The sequence below is a fragment of the Balaenoptera physalus genome (genome assembly GCF_965194825.1).
Source record: "Balaenoptera physalus genome assembly, chromosome: 16".
Lineage (NCBI taxonomy): Eukaryota > Metazoa > Chordata > Mammalia > Artiodactyla > Balaenopteridae > Balaenoptera > Balaenoptera physalus.
Genome location: NC_138898.1, coordinates 81,638,412 through 81,659,975, shown reverse-complemented (window position 1 = coordinate 81,659,975; position 21,564 = coordinate 81,638,412). Strand labels below are relative to the sequence as shown.

Below are 21,564 nucleotides of genomic sequence, written 5' to 3'. Positions count from 1 at the left end.
TCTGAGCGGCTCTCCTGAGTCTATGATTTCCACAGTCCTGCAACAGTAAGTATCATGCTGCCAGAAGCTTCAGAAGCTGCAACTCCCTGCTCAGAGATTTTAAAACTGCACGAAGACCACAATTAGCTGTGGTCTTTGCAACACAGAGCTTTGGAATGTTGGCATCCACTGCTACGAGACCAGTTTCTCCCTGTCCCTGCGCTCTACTGGCCTCAGCTCGCTGCCACCCTCAATGTCCCCTCCCTCACCACCTTGGAAATGAACCATTGCTGTCAATTTCCTGTCCAGAGTGACTTTCGGAGACATGCTGGGGAGCATTTTATTGATGTTGGGAAATTGGAAAGCATCTCAATTTCTCTTGCACCAAGATTTTATTATTTCCTTTGAAGTGAATATTCAAATACACCAGACTCATCTCTGCTCAAATGGAAGTATGAAAATGCATGTAAAAATCAAAAAGAAGAGCTTTCTTTGGCTGTCTCCCGTTTTGTAGCCTCCATGTCCTTGTTTGCCTGCCTTGCATTTGTTAATGGAAACAAGCCTCTGTACATCCACCATCAATGGCCAAACAGAGCACCAAAATCCCAGGGAAAAATTATTCTGAGATATTTAAAGTCTTATTTCTCTCATCAATTTTAGCTATGTATCCTTCAGAGCCAGAAGTCATCCTAATAAAAGACTGCTGATTTTTTATGAACATTTTTCTATATGTTCTATGATAACATGTATCACGTTTATAATCAAATAAAACAATAAGCTATTTTAATCTCATACCATAGGCCTCAGCTATGTGGAATGGGATAATAAAAATAAAATTATATTGGACTTGGAAGTGATATTTGAGGTCATCAAGAATCCTTCCATGGGAACTCCCTGGCGGTCCAGTGGTTAGGACTCCGCACTTCCACAGCAGGGGGCCTGGGTTCGATCCCTGGTTGGGAAACTAAGATCCCGCAAGCCGCAAGGCGCAGCCCCCCTGACCCCAGAAAAAATAAATAAATAAAATTTTAAAAAAGGACTCCTTCTGGAACAACAGTGATAGATGAAGATCCTTTTGAGGGACACGCTAGTGGTGAGGGTCAGGAGAGGTCATTTGCCATCACTAGTTTCCTGGATCTAATTAGAAATGTCTCCACGACAGGGTCAGGCACAAAGATGTTTCCCTGCGTTGGTCCTCCCTAACCGCCACTGCCTGCTATGCTGAGGGGCCCACAGGGGAGCCAAAGAACCCCAGGTCTGATCGAGCCAGAATGCTGCCCAGCAGCGCTGGCTTCGGTGTCTAGTGGCACTTGTGACAAAAGAACCTTGATCTAGACCTCGGATGGGTGAGCCCTGACCCCCGCGTACCTGTCAGTTATAGCTCTTCCTACACACCTAGCCTGCGTCGCAGCAGCAGACCGGCCTCTGCTTGAATACTACTCTATTCGTTCAGTTACCCTGCCTCATGCTCCAGGCTTTTTCTGGGCTTGGAGCCCTCCTGGGAACGCCAGCCTAGCCATACCTACTTAGCTCTTGGAGCCTTTGCAGGGCTCAACCCTGGTCCATTGCTGGAAGCTTGCTGGATCTTGCAAGGACGGAGAGAGCTCACCTAATGTGTGCCAACTCCACTCTTCTCACCGAAGCTGGTACAGATGCTGCTGGTACCGGCACCTGCTCAACCACACCCGAGCCTACGATCACCTTTAAACACTGTGTCTCAGCGTCTGGGGCAGACCTGTGACCCTGGCTCAGTCTCGGTGACTTCTGCCTACAGCTTAGCGGTCAGTCTTGGCTGCTCCTTCTCCTCGCTGACCCTGAGTGGCCATCTGTTCCAAGTGCGCCTCACACACATATGGAGCTTTTCAGATACGTGCAGACAAAATTGGATCTGGCCTGGTCAGCCACTGTACAGTATTGACCCCAGGCCCTGGCATTCAATGTATCTCATGTTCCATGGATGTGCACAGAGGCAGCAGTCATTCAACAGCTGTGTGAAGAAGGGCTGGCTCCTTTCTCAGCAATTCTAGACCTAATCTCTACCCAAGAAAAGATGCAGTCTTCACTGTGACTGGAACAGGAATTATTCACTCTCCAGCCGGGACATTAGAAACCCGCGATTGTTTGAGGCTTTTGACAGGGAAGGATAGCTCTTTCTAGCTCATTTGTTGCTATCGAACTCCTGACTCAACCCACCTGCAGTCATTTCTTGACAAGCCAGCATTTCAGGACAGCACTTTTACCATTCCCCGTATGTAGGACATTCCATGAAATGGAATTCATGGAAATTCACAAGAAATGAAGCTATTCCTCAATTCAAGAACCAGAGTCCCTTGGCCCCCTAGTAAGTACCATCCAGCTTCAAGAAAAGTAATGAAAAGAAGGGCAGGGCAAAGCTTGAAAACTCTTTGTCACTGGGAGAGCCTCTAAATAATGCCTTCTCTTTAGATGAGACAGTTTAGATGGCCAAACGTGAGGACTTTCCGAGGAGAGATTGTGTTCATTCCCCAGAGGAAAACTACAATGAAAGTAGAGGTGGAGTTCACATTTTTCACCGTCTCCGCAGCAAGCATATTTTATTAGAAAGGAGCTAAAACTTGGCTGTCGGCTGAGTTAGTATACAGGCTTGGAAGCTCCGATTCACCACGATGGGGCTGATGAGCCAGCCCTGTGGGATCAAGAGACCAGCAGAATATATTTCAGAGAAGCAGGGGCCAGTAAACATCACCATCTCAGCTTCTTCTATGCCTACGCACACATGCACCCACAGTTAAAACCAGCCATTATCTAGTAAGTAAAATGCATTCAAAGTGAATGCTTTATATTATTATCATTTCTATCCTACCCAGTTTATCTGCCTCATCTTTGGGATAAATCTCAATCTTTATTTCTAATAGGTCCCCTTTAATCTAATTCACAGTGGTTTGATTTAAATAGTTAGTGGAAAGCCAGGTGAAATAATATGATGGAAAGCACCTACTCAAAACTCACCAGTGCTAAATATTGTCTCAAGCACAAAGATCCTAACCCCTAGGCCAGCGTTCTGCGCGTTCCATAATCTGACTCTGACCAACGTTTCCAACCACATCTTCCAAAACTTGTATTTTGCATTTTAAGGCATCTGTTATTTTATTGGCCCACATGCTTCTTATTTTCTTCTAGGAAATATGCTTCGTATTTTATCCCTCCCACCACTGCTTCTCCCAAATGTTCCTTCCCAAGTCCAAATATGTGGTTTTAGGAGTGACCTTCATATTCTTACAAATTCTGTGTTTTCACAAGATTCCCCTTCTCTGCCCACGGAAGTTGGTACAACCTGAACTGGGCACTTGCATGGGATTTTAGAACTTGAACCACAGTCTGAGTCCTGGGAGTATGCTAATAGGAGAGCCCAGCACCATGGTTCCCACCAAAAGGAGAAAGGCAGTGAAAGTGACAAGCTGAGCAATTCAGCGGTGAGAGTAAGTGCTGGTGATTTCAAGCCACTTGTCCCCTTTGTCGCTGTGACCAGCTATACCTCTGCCCATCCCACAATTTTATGAGCCTTACTATAAATTCCCATTTTAACCTACACTATGGAAAGTTGATTTTTCAGTCATTTGCAACCACGATAATTCCAATGAACACATGTGGTGTGTGCTTTTCCACCCATTTGCCTGCCTTAGTAGTTGCTGTTTCCTCTCTAAGAATTCATTCTCTCATCTCTAACTCACAGAGGCCTATCTTTCTTTCAAGACTGAGTTTAAATGCCAAAGCCTTAATCGAAAATGGCAGCCCGTGTTCCCAGCTGAAGTGGTGATGTTCGCTTCTGCTCTATGGCACTCACTACTTCTTTAGGGCAGTAATGTTCTCTCTTATAATAAAGCTCTACATGCATGTGTCGGATCTTGCCTCTCATCCTCCATTAATTGTTAAGTATCCTAAGGGCAGAGATGGTGTGATCATTGGTTTGCTTTTCCCCGTAAGATCCAGCAGTAGGCTGTGATGTGAGAAGAAATATTCTTTTAGCTTTTTCTTGAATTGTATCTCCATCCGATTCCTCCAAGTCATGGGAGCAGAGTTTTGGAAGTAGTTAAGTTTCCCAATCAAGCAAATTCCATCTGACAACACTGTGTTCTAAGCATTCAGATTTAGGCTCCTGGAATAGACACTTTACCCATGGCAAGGCCGCTGGACACACAGCCCCTCTTTTAAATTCTTGCTCAGAACAAGCATGCAAGCACGTCATTTCTGCAGAGCAGCATTACCCATGGGGGTGTCCCATCATCCTGAGCCACCATGAGGTTATGGAATGACGTTGCTGGCGGGTCACCCAAATAGTACCCCTCGCTGAATTTGGGGCCGGGGTCAGGAAACTAACAAGAACCCACAATCTATGGAAGTTGCTACCCTAAGAATCATCAAACTCACGCAGCCTGAAAGATCAATAGTCCAAATTAAATGTATCCTATGCTTTCACTCATGTTGTTACTCTTGGGATGGCACCCATTCCAACCCTTCTGCCCTGACTATTGAAATCTTTCTTATCTTTCAGGGTGTTTCTCAAAACTCAAGTCTCCCTTAAGCATTCCCTCTGCCCCCACCACTGGGGGCATTTTCACCCGCTTCTGCTCCTCCTCAGTACCCTCCTTCCCCCCTCTCGTAGCTCTTATTGGTTAAGAGCATACATCCTTCTTTTCTTTATACTTGTACTGCCCATGTCTGTCTTCCCGAATAATGTACTGGCTGAAGTTTGTTCTTTTGGCGTCCTATTTCCCAGCATGAAGCCTGGCACAGATTCGGTGCTCAGTCAATATTTATTGCAGGCATCATCCTGTAATTAGATGATGACAACAGGAAATATTTATCTTCTTGCATCTAGGTAGAACTGAACCTGATTAAGCAAGGCAGATAGGAGTCTGGGCAACTCCTCCGGCATTCCAACGGAGGAAAAATTCATAACTTATCTCAGCAAACACTTCTCACACCGCTGGAGTTTGTTCAGTGATGATAAATATGTTTGTATTGTCACTTCGTCTTCATCTGCTGTTTGCTCCTCTTTGCTGGACTGCAAAATCCTGGAGCAGATAGAAACTATTACCTTTCTTTACAACCTTCACTGTATCTAATGTAAGATAATGAGCAGAGTGGACAGGCAATAAATGATTAATTGATTGACTCAGTTAATAAACGTTTCCTCAGCTTTCACTGACTGCCAAAGATCTATGAACCAGGATGTTTCCGTCCAGTTGGAGATATTGTGTTTTATTACAGTTTGTTGTTTATGAATTTGAATCACAATGGAAACATTAATCAGGTCAATATGGGAACAAAGCAAGGGGTGATGAATTCTGCCCCAGGAAGTGCTTTCCAGAGGAAGGGATATTTGAGCTTCATTTTGCAAGTACGCTGGCCACCCAGAGGAGAAAAGACTTTAGGCTGACGGTCGTCTGTGAAAGTGTCACAATTTCATGCCTAAATACAGCATGGCTGTGTTTGCCTGGCAAAACCAACCCATATAATGCCTTACATGCTACTGAATGGGTCTCGACTCCGAATATAGCATGACGAAGCGGAGACAGCCAGCTACAAAGCATCAGAGGCTGGGTTCCGGGCCAGCAGTACAACTGCAAGAAAGTCTCATCCCCGCTCTGAGCCTTAGTTTCCTCATCTGTAAAATAGATATGACAACCCTAATCAAATGAAAACTCAAGTATGAAACTCTGCGATAGTCCCTAGAGGAAGCTCTTTCTTTGCTCTGCTCTAGTGCAAATACTCCGCTGGTATTTATGGTTTCCCATGATCCACTGCTGTAGTCTCCCTTTATTCCTCTCCTTCAAAGACCTCATTGCTTTCATGCTGAAAGATAAACAGCAGCCCCACTGCTCACCCAAGGAGCAGTAGACAGAGCAATGGTGTGCAAGAAGCAGTTAAAATATAAAATAATAGCAAGGGGCTGAAACTGCCCCTGACTGCCCATTGCTGCTCTCATTTTTATAGTCCATTAAAACCTACAATCACCGTAATGTTTATGCATTATTGGGGAGATAAATCGCATAATTTTCATTTTGCAATTTAAATGTAATTATGATCTTACTAATGACTAAAACCTGAATTTGCTAGACTATCAGTTTTTCTAACCCTTGCCGAAATTATAGGTAATTACTTAAGGCTTACAATAATTATAAGTCCATCTCTTAAATAATTAATGTGCACTTTCACGGTACAAAACAGCTAGTAATCAAACGACCTCCACTTACACTGCAAACCCATGCAATTAGTCCTATTGTGTAGGCCTGTGGAAATATACCCATTTGCAAGAGTCCCTTCAGTTGGCAAGCTGAAACAGAGTTGCTGTGTTTTATAGCGTCAAATAAGGGAGAATTCCTCTGTTGCCACGGGGCTAGAAAAAGAAAGCGACCCACGAAAAGGTAAGAAATTCAATATTAATCTACACAATATGTACTATTGTAGCTGGTGGGAGTTGGGCTGAGGAGGGGCAGAAAAATGTGGGATGCTGTCAGGGCTGGACTCGGGGAAGTAGGGAATGATCTAGTTTTCACAAAGCAACTAAGTCTGGGGGTTTGGGGGGATTATCACCTGTCTTTTGGTCCCTCTCTTCTTCTTTAGGGGGCATGCTAATTCCATCACATAAATAACGTGAGGTTTTTGCCTTGAGGAATAAACCCACTAATGTGTGTTACAAGCTAGGCAAACAGAAAATTAGAACACGCTCTGATAAGTGTTAACGATTTTTCACAAAGTATTGGCAGATATGGGAGCTCTGAGCCACGAACGCTGTTTCTCACTACAGTGAGTCCTCTACATACGAACGAGTTCCATTCCAAGAGAGCGTACGTAAGTCCAGTTTGTTCATAAGTCTAACAAAGTTACCCTAGGTACCCAACTAACAATCGGCTACATAGTACTGTACTGTAATAGGTTTATAATACTTTTCACACAAATAATACATAAAAAACAAACACAAAAAATAAAGAAAACATTTTTAATCTTACAGTACAGTACCTTGAAAAGTACAGTCATACAGTACAACAGCTGGCACACAGGGGCATGTTCACGTCTTTGAAAGTTTACAACTTGATGGTTCATATGTAGGAGAGTTACTGTATTTATTATATGACTCATAAAGAACGTTTAAAGGTTCCTGAGACTGGAGTGGGCCAGTAAGGAAAATTCCAGGGAACTATACACCCTCGTGCATCCATGTCTATAACCCAGGGTTAGGGTGCTTGGTAAGTTGGAGCAATGGTGAGCATCTCTTAGTCACAATGCGAAATGTTCTTGATTTAGGAAATACTGGGAAACGAGCTCCCGGATCCATCGCCTTCTCGATATTCTGTATTGCCTATTTGCCTCCCCAGCTCTTTCTATCCTCACCACACTCAGCTTCACTCCTGTCTCCTCCAAACGCTATAGAGCCCCTTGACGTTTCCCTCTTCACATAAAATTTAAGCTTATTTGAAGAATGTTGTTTTTATTAATTTTTTGTGTCAGTGTGGCTGGGCCATGGACCCAGATATGTGGTCAAACATTATTCTGGATGTTTCTATGAAGGTGTATTTGGATGAGATTAACACTTCCACTGCCATTGCAATTGCCCTCCAACCCAAACCACTAAAACTCCAGCCTATCTGGCCTTATAAAAGAATAACCCAGGTGGGGGGGGGGTGGCGGGGGGCAGCTGTCCAGTGAGGTGAGATTGGGGAGCCTGGCTGAAGTCTTCTCTTCTACCTTTATGACAAAAGAGTTTTAAAGATTTTTTTGATGTGGACCATTTTTTAAAGTCTTTACTGAATTTGTTACAATATTGCTTCCGCTTTATGTTTCGGTTTTTTGGCCGTGAGGCATGTGGGATCTTAGCTCCCCGACCAGGGATCGAACCCGCACCCCCTGCATTGGAAGGTGAAGTTTTAACCACTGGACCGCCAGGGAAGTCCCCAAAAGAGTTGTAAAACTAGTTATTAAGGGACACCCCTTCTACATGCCAGCGTCGGGGAAAGGCATCTACAAAGACACGTCTACCCTTTCCACTTTTTAGAATTTTCTGTCTTTCGATCTGTGATGTAAGTAGTGTCATGTGTGCTGGCGCGGGCGGTGGTGGTGGTATTAGTGCCCCTTCCTTTGGATTTCTGTTTGAATTTGTTTTTTGTGTTTTGTTTTTGTTTTTATGTCCTTGTACTTATCTGATCCAGGAGGAGAGCGTGACAAGAGAGGGCAGCTGGGAAGGAGGGATAGCCCTCTCTGTTTCTTATTATCCCCCCAGCGCATCCTCCAATGACAAGGAAGGCATCTGTGCAGAAAGCGAAAACTGGTCTAGAGCAGGCAGACTCCATCCATACGAGTCCCCTTTTCCGGCACTGGGACCTTGACTGTGGCCTGACATTTCAGAGGACCCTATGCATAGCTTACATTTAAAAAGTAAGACCAGAAAATCTCCTTCTTGGGATGCCTAAGCGGAGAGGCAATTGTTCCATCTGGAAGCAAAGAAAGTGAAATCTAGGATCCTGGATACATGACAGACTATGGGCACGCATATGCGAGGACTCCACACCCCTGTGTCCCCCTTCCTCACTTGGTGAATGTATAGGGTTCTTGATGGGATGCAGTGTGATATAGGAGACCCTCTCGCTTCTGCAGAAAAAAAGAAAAATCACTGATATTCCGGGAGTTAAGAGATTGAATTCCAATGCAAGTCCTCCACTCAGTGCTGTGTCCTCCTAGGAAAGTCATTTTCTCTCTCTGGCTTCATTTTTGCTAAATTAGGAGTTAAAGGCTCCAGTCCTGGCAGATTTTGATTCTAAGATCTGGCTCTGCACACCAGGACCTCCCGTAAATGGTGAGAGATTTATGTTTCTTAACTATAATCAGCAGCTTAGTAAAAAAAAACCTGCAGCTTTTGCAGCAGGGAGATGTTATACCTCCGCGCTCTGCCATGGGTGGGATGTCGGCATGGAGGATTGCCTGACATCTGCGGTTTCTGGAAAAGCCATCCAATACCACCTCAAAATCCCCCAAAGCACCTCTGGTTGCATCCCCGACCTCTTCTGCACAAATAGCAGCGCCGTTGCCAGTTGTTCTCAAAGGAACGCTTGATAGATTCCATCTCTTCGGACGATAGGGCTCTGCACTGGCCCCACTGAAGTTTAGGAATCTGTGGGAAGAAACCTTACCTGTGCTGTCAGCTTCACACCTCGTCACCCTCGAGCAAAGGGCCTGACTCAAAGGACAGCACAGACTCTGTTGCCAAGTATGGCAGGAAATTGTCCTCCAAGGCATGAATTTCTCATCACTCGGCATGTCACTCCGCAGTGGTATTCAGCCCCCTTGAATCCACGATGTGATGGCATATCAAGACCCAAGGAGCATTTCCCTCTCAACTTAGAGGGGTGAAAATCACATGCCTGGTGGCTCCAGCCCCACCCAAACTCATACCAAAGACTTGAAAGCCACTACCTTGGCATACGTCATCTTTGAGCCAGCAGGAGCCTGGCTGAGAGCAGGCGGGTGGAATGTGGAGGCAGATAGATGGTGGACCCCCAGCTGCAGGAAGCCTTTCGTGTGCTCGCTGCATTCTTACACCCCAATTTCTTCCCTGGATGATTACTCCATTTTCTCACAACCAGAGTGTCACTCCACTGTGGGCAAAGCTACAGAATTTTATATGATGGAGAGAAAGTATGACAAAGAACAGCAACCTTTGGAATCCAATGCATTTGGTTCAATTCCAGCTACAGTATTCTTAGCTCTGAGGTGTTGGGCAAGTTACTAGGTATTTCTTGGTCTCGGTTTCTCAGTATGAGAGATTGGGATGATAATTTTCTGGAGCAGCTGTTATAAGCATCAGTAATGGTTCTTAAAAGGTGCACATAGTAGGTACTTAACGCATGAGAGGTGTAATAATCATTATGTCTAAGTCCAGGCATTTCGGGGACTATTTTTAAGTCCTACCGCTTACCCATCAAACAGGGCTTTCATGCCCCCTCGCGGTACCTGTCATAGTTTTACTATGGCCTTCCACGTACTGTTTTTTCTTCTCTAACCAACATTTCAGTTGATTTAGTCCGGTTGCATCTCAACTCCAGGCTCACCTTCAGACACTACCTGTGAACTCTCCCCTGACCCTACTCTGGAACCTGCAGGCCAGATGCTCTCACCCACCCAGGCTTGGGTCCCAGACCCTAGTCCATGGAGAAGCAGGTGCCCAGTCTGGGTCCATCCTTCTGGTAGGGTTCGTAGCAGTTCCCCACTGGGATGAGCCCAGACCTGAACTTCAATGCTCTGCTTGGATCCAGACATCACACCTCTTACCAGGCCTTCTCCCCAGGAGGCCTGAGCCTACTGTCTGTATGCCCAGCTGTGTGTCTGTGTGTACTGGCCCGAACCAGAAACCACCTCTTGCCTGACACCACCCCAAGTACATGCAAGGTCAGAAGGACTCTGTCTCAAGGGCCTACAGCAGAACTGATATCACTGTGAACACTGTTTGCTGCAAGCCTGAGCTGATCCCAGCTCTTCAAACATTTACGTGGACTGTTGGTCCCCCAGATTTGGCCAGATCTTTCTCCCTCCTCTTCAAAGCCAGAGTGCTGAAGTTGTATTCACTACTTGCAAGCCCAGCAGAAATACGGCATCCCTAGGCTGTGTCACTTTCCCAGCATAGCAGCCCAAGAGGGAGCCATGATTCCTTACCAAGGGGAGACCAATTTTAAACCTCCATCGGGTGCAGCATGAAGGATCACCTCTATTTTATCAAACAAGACCTAGTGGACCAATTGAGGAACTCTCATAGAATGATCACTATTCTTTATGTAAATGGATAAAGTTATTTTCATGCGTATGGCTGGAAAACGTCTCTTCCGTTCTCTGGGTCTGTTACAAAAATTGTACTCCAAGTCACAATATCGTCTGGGAAATCCTTGAGTGAGTCTTCAAGAATAAGGAAACGATTCTAGGGACATTTAACTCCAGAGTCTCTGCAAGTGAACCAATCACTTTAAACAGTATCTTTGGTTAACAAAAGTAAAGGAATAGCTTCTTCTTTCTCCCAGCCTCCTTGTCTTTCACATGGCTGGAGTACAAAGAAAATGCAAACCCTTTTTACTCTCAATTGAAGGTAATGGGATACTAATGATAATTTAGGGAATATCTTTTTAAAAGAAATGGATTTCTTTCATTGAAGAAATGGTCCTTTTCCAGCCACATTTGGTTGTTTCTCTACTGCAGCCCACGGCCCCAGGCTAACAGACCTTTTTGCTAGGCTCCTTCTTTACATCACTGCAGTGACCTCGATGGAGTCAAGCCTCTGCAACTTCAGTTTCCCTTTCAGATGGATCAAAAAGCAGCCCTCCTTCCACTGTGTCATCATGGGCCTATGATGGTCACCATGGTGGGCTCCCCAGGGATGTTGGCTGGCAAGAGCAGGTGTAGAGTCTCCCAGAGCTACTAGAAAATCAAGCTGTGATGTCAAGAGAGCTCACAGTAGTAGAACCTATACTGAGTTATGTTCTGATTCTGCTGCTGTACCCAACCCATTTCCAGAGCACCTCTCCCCTTCTCCCTCTTCCCTTCTCCTGCACCGAAGCTCCCCTATTCCTGCCTACGGCCCAGTGGATAGTTCTTCATCCAGCAAAATCAAGCCCTCCTTCGTGGATGTGCGATGATGGTTAGATTGGCTTGGATTTGCAAGCCAAGCCATTGAGTCCCATTTCTGAACATGGCCGACAAGCCTTTATGTCTTTCAAAGACGAAACACAGCAACTTCCAGCCCACTTTGCATTCCCACACTAAGGAGTAGAATGGGGGAAATGGAGGATCAATTATGGAATCCCTCTTCACTGTGCTCCCTGCTGTGTGGCATGTGCTGTGCACCGAGGGTCGAGAGTCGGGGTAGGGGGTCATTAACACGTGCTGAGTGTCCATCATGCAGCCAAGAACCTTCTGGAGCATCCTCTTTAGTAGCAAAGAAAGTCATTTTTTTCAGAGTTGGGTTTTCAGGGTAGTGTTAGATGAAAAAAAAAAAAAAAAGCAGAAGGGCCGGTTGTTGGCGAGATAGGGGGAGAGCTGTGACAGCAGATCTGCAGACCTCACTCAACTTCATCCAGGACAAGGGTGTCACATTCGATTGCATTTAATTAAACTTAACTCTACATTCCATTTCGAAATTGTGACATTTAGAATTTTACACCAATGTAAAACATTTTCATTTTGTCATAAAAAAGTGTCAGTCTTTACAAGAAATAGAAACATCCCTCCCCACTGCCAACACCCCGTCAAAGAGCTCTGTCACTGTCCCTTTAATTAGACGCTCATTAATAAATCTATCTTGTTCTCAAATCCCCACGCACTTGGTGAAGTGCTTCATTAGCACAGGAAGAGGCGATTTAGATTTCCTCTGATAACAGCATCTGTCGCTAAGCAAATTAAGGCAGGATGTGCAAATGTATCTTAAGCCGGACATGCTCCTGTGGGGTGAGCTGAGGGGGAGGCTCACGGCAGAAAAGACTATCTTTAAAACTACAGTCCCGCATCCTCAGTGTACGGGGCCATGAAGTACCTTGCCTTGTTTTCCCTGTGAAGACATTTTTATTGATTAGAAAACATCCATGTGGATACAGGGCTTGTCGAATCTTGTCACTATTTCTAAAAGCAACAGAGAGTCGTGAGCAATGGACTCTCTGAAATCCATGCATTTGTTTATTTATACAATTAATATTGATGGAGCTCCTGTTTGTTACCTTGTGCCAGACCTTGAGGAGGCAGAAGAAGAAGAAAGACACAGGGAAGGCATTCTGAATTCTGTGTCCCTCAACATGAAGGCAGCTGGGACCATATACATGCCCACCTCTGAATGCCACCACAGCCAACCCACCATACATTCATTCACTCACTCATTCCCTCATTCACTGAGCAAGTGCCAGGAGCCAGGACCATTGTGGATGCTAGAGGTACAGCCGTGAACAAACCAATGTCCCGGGCCTCAGGTAGCTTTCGTTCTAGGGGATGGGGGAGACCAGCTACACACTGTAAGTTAGCAAAGACAAGAAAGCAGGGTAATGAGATAGAGAGAGAGGTGTGGAGCTCTGCAGGTGATCTCTTTAGGGTTATCAGGAAAGGTCTGAGAAAGTCACCTTTGAGCAGAGGCCATAATCAGCTGGAGGACTGAGCCACAAGATCTGAGAGCCATGCAAAGATCTGCAGAAAGATGCTAATATCTTGAGCGAAGAAGCAGAGCAAAGGCAGTCTGGCTTTAGGGACTGTGTTTTAACCACCAGCCCCTCCATACCATCCTGCCCTTGCCATTTGCGCGTATGAACTTTGAGGGCATTAAGCTAAGTGAAATGAGTCAGACAGAGAAAGACAAATACCATATGATCTCACTTACATGTGGAATCTAAAAGAAAAAAAAAAAAACCTCATAGATATAGAATTAGTCATGAGTGGCAACAGATTGGTGGTTGTCAGAGGTGAGAGCTGGCAGGTGGGCCAAATGGATGAAGGAGGTCAAAAGGTACAAAATTCCAATTATAAAATAAGTAAATCATGGGGGCGTAATGTACAGCATGGTGACTATAGTTAATAATACTGTATTTTATATTTGAAAGTTGTTAACAGAATAAATCTTAAAAGATCTTAAAAGTCCTCATCACAAGAAAAAAAATGTGTAACCATGTATGGTGATGGGTGTTAACTAGATTATTGTGCTGATTATTTCACAATATTTACAAATATCGAATCATTAGTTGTACACCTGAACCTAATACAATGTTCTCTGTCAATTATACCTCAGTGAAAAATATAAGTGATGCCAACTGACAACATGGCAGCGTTATTCCCATGACCCCCCGGGCAGCTTCCAGGAAAGCAAAGTCTTTGGGTTCTCGGGGGAGTGTGGTTGCAAAGCTGAAACTGAAAGAACCCAGGAGCCACGCTGAGGTTGGAGGAGAACCAGGAGAGTGCGGTAACCTGGAATTCCCGTGAAGACAGTCATTCCAGACAGAAGGGGTGAGTAATTGTGCCATATGCTGCTGAATCCTGAGTCAAATGAGCAAAGAGAAGTGACCATCGGATCTGGCAGAAGGAAGATGGCTGCTGACTTTGGCAAAAGTGTTTCCATGGGTGGCGAAGACAAATACCTGATCATTGTGAGTTGAAGAGAGACCATGAGATTAAGGAAGAGGAGTTGGGCTCTAAAAGGGAGCAGAAACCTGGGGCAGTAGCTGAAGGAGAAGGCAGGCCCCAGGGAGGGCATTTTTAAAAGGATGTGAGCTTTGGCAATACCTTCCTAAGCTGATGGAAATGGCTCTGGAAAGAGGGAGAAAACCAGTACTGAAGAGAACATGATAATCGCAGGAAGGGCATGTGTTCGAGTGGTGACATTAGCCTTACATCAGAGCCAGACCATGTCATCCACTCTGTAAGGAGGGAAGGCAGAGAATGTGTGTAAACTGCAGCCAGGCGAGTAGATAACAACGTGGCGGCAAATTCGGGTCACTCTCCCACTGCTTTTATTTTCTCAGTGAACTATGACGTCAGACAAGCCTGAGGAGGAGGGAGTGAGGGTTGGAGGATGTGGGAGAATCCACTCTGGAGATGTAATGGGACACCTGGGCAGCGCTGAGGTTCCACCTGAGGGTTGTAGTCATGAACTTAAAGGGAGAGCTGTCAGCTCTGTAGGGTGATCTTCCGTGGCCGTGTTCAGTGCTGGGCAGAGGGGAGAGGTTGAAATTTGAGTTGGAGGAAGTTAGGATGGTGGGAGGGAGGAGTGGGGTATAAGGATGAACGCAAGGGAGGGATGATAAGGATGGAGTGTGGAATCCAAGCTGGACCAGGTAGGAAGTGAACACACAAGAGGTGGGACAGAAGAGTGGCAATGTCAATGAACTGGAGGACCCGATGGCATCAAAATAGGGGTATGAGAGAAAGTGAGCGGGAAACATGGTGATGGTTGCCTTGGTGATGGTTATCCTCTGCAGGTGGAAGTCTTCTTGTATCTTGTTGGTGACCCTGAGGCCAGTCATTATCTTGTCCATGTACTAGGGCTTGTTGAGGATAAGGGTTGGGACCAGGACAAATGGAGTCCTAGGAAGTCACTGGCTAATGCAGGAAACCCTAAAGAGTCAACTTTGATTGACCTCCACTAAGAATGTGTTATAGAAATCAAAATAAGTCGAACCAGGAATTATGACATAAATCTGAGGGCAAGAACCTGGTACCAAATGGGAATCAAAAGTGCATCCAGAGCAGAGCATGTGAAGCTGGAAGTGAGTAGAAATCAGAGGGTATAGAAGGAGCATGTGGTGTGGACATGTCCATGTGTAGACGTGTCAATGCACAAAGGCCCAGGTGGTCCTCTGAATTTGCCAGTGTCCCAGCCATTTCCATACTTAGGTGTCTCTGCACTTGGATCTCAAAGGCACACAGTGTGTCTTTTAACAGCAGTAAGGTGTCACAGTCCCATGGGTGGTGAACAATACGGTGGAACAGAGGATAGTGGGGCAACCCAGGTCAGTGACCACGGGGCAGGGCTACACTGGGCTATGTGGCTGGTAGGAGAGTGGCCATGTCTGAGGATTCACGTGAGAAACAGACTACATGCTCCACTTCTCCCAACTCAGTATTTACAGGGCAATGAGATAGTCAAGGTGATGAAGCAAAGAAAGGGCAATTAGGAACACTGGGTTCTAGACCCAGCTCTGCCACAAAATAACTAACTAATTCAATAATAATTTAACTTTGGGAGAGCCAATAACTGCCAAACAATGTTGGGAGACGTTATGATCTAGAACAGTGCATTATATTTCAAACATTAGTGTGCAAAAGAATTACCTGGGAAGCTTCTTAAAGTACAGGTTCCTGGGCCTGGTGACTCTGATTTTGTGTGTCAGGAACAGTGCCCATGTATTGCATTTCTAAACAGCTCCCAGGGGATGCAGATGCTTCTAAACCCTGGACCACACCCTGAGTAACCCTGGTAAAGGAGAAAATGACGAGGAAAAAGAAAAGAGGAATCAGGAACATAGGCGGCCAAAGGACACACCAAGGAGAGAGATAGGCTGAAGATACTTTTCAGGGCCTTCACACCATTTGTGAAGTTGTTCTTTGTGGGACAGTAGCCAACCTTTCAGAACTCAAGGTAAGGCTGGATCGTGAAGGCCTGCTATACCATGGTGATTAATTTGGACTGCTTCCTTCAGGCAATAATTTTTTTTTATAAATTTATTTGTTTATTTATTTATTATTTATTTTTGGCTGCGTTGGGTCTTCATTGTGGTGCAAGGGCTTTTCATTGGGGTGGCTTCTCTTGTTGCGGAGCACGGGCTCTAGGCGTGCGGGCTTCAGTAGTTGTGGCGCATGGGCTTAGTTGCTCCACGGCATGTGGGATCTTCCCGGACCAGGGTTTGAACCCATGTCCCCTGCATTGGCAGGCGGATTCTTAACCACTGAGCCACCAGGGGAGTCTCAGGAAATAATTTTTGAGAGTGGAAGTGATGACAGAATGAGAATAATGCCGCAGGAATGTTATTTTGGCAGCAAATTGCAGGGAAGACTGGAGTCATCACAAGGGAGACTAGAGGGAAGGTTATTACTCAGTAAGAAATGGGAGGATTATAAAAAGACGAGGAGCAGAGAGAGGGCAGGGGAAGCAGGAGAGTAAGGCTGAATCTGGGAAATGGTAAAAAAAAGAAAAAAGATCAATAGGGCTGAATGACAAATTACCTAAATTACCTGCAAAGAAACAAGTGATGGACGATGATTCAGGATTTTTGACCTTCTGGTCTTTTATCTTTGGGACAGTTTTAGAGAAAAATCACCAGGAATATATCGTCTATGTGGATGTGGAATCAGAGACAAGAATTAAGAAGTGAATTTGCAAAGAACATCTGGTTTATCAAATAAGAAACATAACAGTTCTTTAAAGTAAAACCCCACAAAATTACTAATTTTACAGTTAGTCCATTCATGATGGAAAAGCGTTTTTGGACGTGATTTTCATATTCACAGACATGTCATATCCTTAGACATCTGAAATGTGAAAGTCAGAGGTGAGCTTGTTTTGTTGTGAGTCTGGAACATACAGGAAGGGTGCAAGGGTAACCTTGTTATTTTTGGTTCTCTTGGGTTCTGGTTTGGCGTTTGATTGCTTTGGCTTTGTTTTCTGATGCGGGGACTTGAGGTGCATGATGGTAACTCCTACTGGTACAGGAGGTGTCTGCTTTGTTTGCTCCTTTCCTACACTCTTGTTCTGAAAAAAGAGATGGTGAAGCAGAGTAGGAAGAGCTCTGAGCCGGGGGTCCGGAGACCTCGCTTGGGGACATGGCAAGTCATTAACTATGTAACTCAGGCCCCTCTTGACAAGGGAATTAGCTTCACAGGCTCCCAGGTAGCTTCCAGAGCTGACAACAAACACAGAGCTGGGATTCTACTCCGTTTCAAACACATCCTTTTTCTCCAGAGCATATCAACCTCACCATGAACTATACTCAACAGGACTACTGGAGAATGCAACATCCTGCCTTTCCTGCCCCCTCCCTCCCCCTCCCTCTCCTCTCCTCCCCTTCTCTTATTTTCTTCTCCTCCCTTCCCTTCCTTTCTTTTCACTCCTGTGCCCTTCTCTTTCGCCCTTCCCTCCACCACAGATACACTCTTAAGCTCTCTTTTGGTCTCACCTTCTGCACAGGAATAATAGAAATTACCCACGTGTGTGCCCCACCCCCTCACTTTTCCTATATCTAGAATTTTCCTTGCTAAATCTGCTACCAGTAGGTGAGACGCCAATATTCCAGATCCACTCCTTTGCATAGAGACACTCTCTACAGAAGCCTTTTATAGCAATGTGAATCATCCCCCAAAAGGCGACGGTATACTACTATTTGATAATTCATCAGATGTCCATCAGGCATCTCACCGAGCACCAAAGCATTGGAAGGCAGAGGAGAGAAGAGGCATTTCTGAACTGAGCTGGCTCAGAGGGGTAAGAGGTGTTGGACCCTGGCTAGTCCCGGCTATGAAAACATCCGTCCTCTCTTCTGGAGAGAGGAGACAAGCTCTGAGCCCATCTCTACGTTACTGTGTAACCCAAAGTCACCATCTTCTGAGTTCTTAGCGTCCTCGGTTATAACATCAGATGTGGGAAAAGGTTCCCATCAAGTTCCGGAATGATGGCTTTCAGAGTATGAGACAGAGGGGAACAGAAGCAAAAGGAAAGAGACTAATGGAAGCAAATCTACTTTACTGTTTCGCCCACGGCCAGCCAAGTAGGAGTGCAAGTTACTCATGGTTAGACAGTAAATTGAGACAGTCCAGGCTTATGCCTGGGATTCCAACTTAATTATTAGGAATGTCCCCTTCACTTTGAAAAGCATCACAGCACAGATCAAAAATTATATGCTCATCTATTCAAAGTGAATGTTTCCCAAGGACTCAGAAGAACTGGCGCCCTCCTGCCTCTGCCACGCAGGCTTGCTTTCTTTCTTTTTTTTTTTTTCTGTCTTAGCTGAAGCCAATCAAATCCAGCTTATTTCGTTTGACTAAAATACACACATGTAAAGCAGCCATCATCCCAAATCAAGACTCCCCAAATGCATTCTTGCATCCAGAGCCTCATAATTAGAGAGCTGACCTTGACCTTTGGCTGTTGGCCTCGGGGTACCACCTATCCTAAAATGTGTAAGGCAAAAGAGCTTTATGCTTTGAGACCAATAGGGATGAAATCAGCTTAGGATAGAAATGCTTAAAACCGAAAGTAACAGAAAGGTTTCCATGTCAGGTATTGCCGCGGAAAAGCTTGAGGAATGTTTGGGGATTTCTTAACCCAGGCACTTGTGGCCAAGCTCCCATGATGACTATCATATGTAAGGTTGCAAATGGAAGGCACCGACTCCCCCCGCCCCCCGTCTGGCAGTAGCAGCCATGATATTCAGTCTTGTCATTGGTCAAGGAACAGGCTTCCTCCCTCCTCCTTCTCACTCTGAATAATTCTTTTCCCCAATAGGACGATAACTTCCTCATCTTGGCTCTGCAAGACCTCCATTTTATGAGATCTCAGAGGCTCAAAGCAGCTATCTACCATCCAAAACAGCCTCTGCGTTCATCTTCCGCGGAGGATCTCCAGCTCCTTTGCAAACAAGCATTATTACAACCATTTTATAAAACCAAGACAGAGAGAGCTCCCCGGTGCCTCTTAGGAGTGGTCTAGTGTGGCGGTCTTCTTAGCAGGCCACACGTGGGAACTTCTCCTTTTCCCCTCCCCATCTGCCCCTAGTCATGGAAGGAGCCAGGAGGGCAAGAAGCCCAGAGCCTGCAAGACACAAGCCAAAGGAAGGGCAGTCAGAAGACAGCGATAAAGGGCAGGGTGCTAGACTAAACCATGGCCCCCAAACATAGGTCCACGTCCTAATCTTCAGAACCCACAAGTGTTTTCTTACAAGGCAGAAGAATCTTTGCAGATATGAGTATGCCAAGGAGCTTGAAATGGGGAGGTTATCTTGGATTATCTGGGTGGGCCCTAAATGCAATCATATGTATCCTTATAAGAGGGAAGCAGAGAGAGATTTTACACACACACACACACACAGAAGAAGACAAAGTGACCAGAGAGGCAGAGACTGGAGTGATGAGGCCACAAGTCCAGGAATTGTGGCAGCTAGAAGCTGGGGGAGACACGGAATGGGTCCTCCTCTAGAGCCTCCAGTGGGAGCACGGCCCTGCTGAGACCTTGATTCTGACACAGTGAAACTGATTTCAGAATTTGGCCTCCAGAACTGCATGAAAATGAATATGCGTTGCCTTAAGTCACCCATTTGATGGTGATTAGTTACAGCAGCACAGGAAACTAAGGTGGGCAGTTCCTGCAGTACCCAAGATGTAAAACCAGAAGGGGCTGACCTGGAGTCAGGGGGTGGCAGTGGTGGGGGAGGACCGGTCAGCCAAGGAGTGACGGAGCTGGAATCAACTGCATGTTAGAAAGACTGACTTTGGGATTAGGTAGCTGTGACTTCCAGCCTTGGCTTTGTCACCTACCAGCTGCACGATGTTTAGCCTCAGTCCGAAATCTTTGAAAAGAACATAATAATATCTGATTTTCAGGGTTGTGGTGAGAAATACAAGAGTTAAAAAAAAAAAAAGAAAACCATCTCCTATGTGGAGGAGTAATGACTACTGATGTGGGGAAATTTAACCAAAAAAAACAAACTTATTTTAAAAGACTAGAGGCAGAATCCAAATTAGGGAGAATCCAAATTAGGGAGAGATGTGATTTTGTTTGGGAAAATACCTTGATGCCTTCTTTGGATGTCGATGGGGAGGATACCTCCTGTTTTCTGCCCCCATTCTCTTTTCTCTTACCCACCCCCCATCCCATACTCCACATGCTCCAATGGGGTAGAGCACAAACATAGAAAACTGAACTTCTCAGCCTAATAAGGAAGGAGGAATTTGAAGTTCCCAGAAATGACGAAATGTTGTGTCCCCAAAAAGATGTGTTTAGGTACTAATCCCCAACACTTATGAATGTGCCCTTATTTGGAAATAGGGTCTTCGCAGATGTAATCAGGGCCAGATGGAGTCACGTTGGATTAGGGTGGCCCTACTCCAATGACCGGTGTCCTTAGAGGACAAGGGAAACTGGGGCGCACAGACACACACAGAGGAAGACGGCTACATGAGCCAGAGGAGCCACCTAGCAGAACACCTTGTGATGACAGAGGTAGAGATTGGACTGATACAGCTGCAAGCCAAGGAAAACCAAGGATTGATGGCCATGACCAAAAGGCAAGAAAGGATTTCAGAGGGAGCATGGCCTTGCCAACAGCTTGATCTCAGACTTCTACAGACAATCGATTTCTATTGTTTAAGCCACCAAGTTTGTGGTACTTTGTTACTGCAGCCCTAAGAGACTAATACACGGACCTGAATCAAGAGGATGAGAAACAGTTGCAGAAACAGGCATGCAGTTGTCAAACCAGGAGAGCATCCCTGCTGGGGAGAATGGCCCGGGAACTTTCAGGAAACATATTGTCTAATGCTCATTTCTAGAGGGTTTGCTGTGACACTGACCTTCAGTGACTCTTCGGTTTCACATGAACACCCTTGGATTTATCTGTTGGGGAATCGAGTATGCATTGCTTATTTGATGCCTCTGGGTAGACAGAAGAAAATACCCACTGGTGTGAGACCTACAAAGGGACAGGAAATTGGGACAAGAGGAGGCCACAAGACACAGACACGAAGCCCCTTCAGAATCCCAGAGGCTTTTGCCAAGAGGACTGCTGTGATTTTCCTACTAAAGAGCAAAGTGACAAGTCAGGGCCTGAAGACTTAGGGACCCCATCAGTTGTAGGACAGAATGGGCTACATTCTTACTAATGTCATGGCTGAAGCAGGAATCCAAACACAGAACTTGGGACAATGAGTTGAGCGACTGTTTATTTTGATCAGTTTCAAAGCCATTGTGCTCTGGCTATGGCCGGCAAGACCAGCTGTGCCTTCCCTGCATCCTCACTAGCCTTTCCTCCCTCTGAAGAGCTCCGTTGCCCATAAGGGGGCGCCTGCCTCCCCACGCCCTTCCTGGAAATCCTCCCAGGAGGCTTG

The 21,564-nt window shown here is 45.5% G+C and overlaps 3 long non-coding RNA genes across 5 annotated transcripts in view; 2 read left to right on the top strand and 1 right to left on the bottom strand.

Moving 5' to 3' along the window:
- LOC309646304 overlaps positions 1 to 21,564 on the top strand; it is a 313,846-nt gene that overhangs the window by 79,729 nt on the left and 212,553 nt on the right. The window lies entirely within an intron of this gene.
- The window catches only part of LOC309646288, a 229,779-nt gene that overhangs the window by 94,011 nt on the left and 114,204 nt on the right, over positions 1 to 21,564 (bottom strand). The window lies entirely within an intron of this gene.
- Positions 10,198 to 20,904, top strand: LOC309646303. Its single transcript, XR_014255268.1, has 2 exons — positions 10,198 to 13,977; positions 18,968 to 20,904. It is a non-coding gene; the product is annotated as an uncharacterized lncRNA (long non-coding RNA).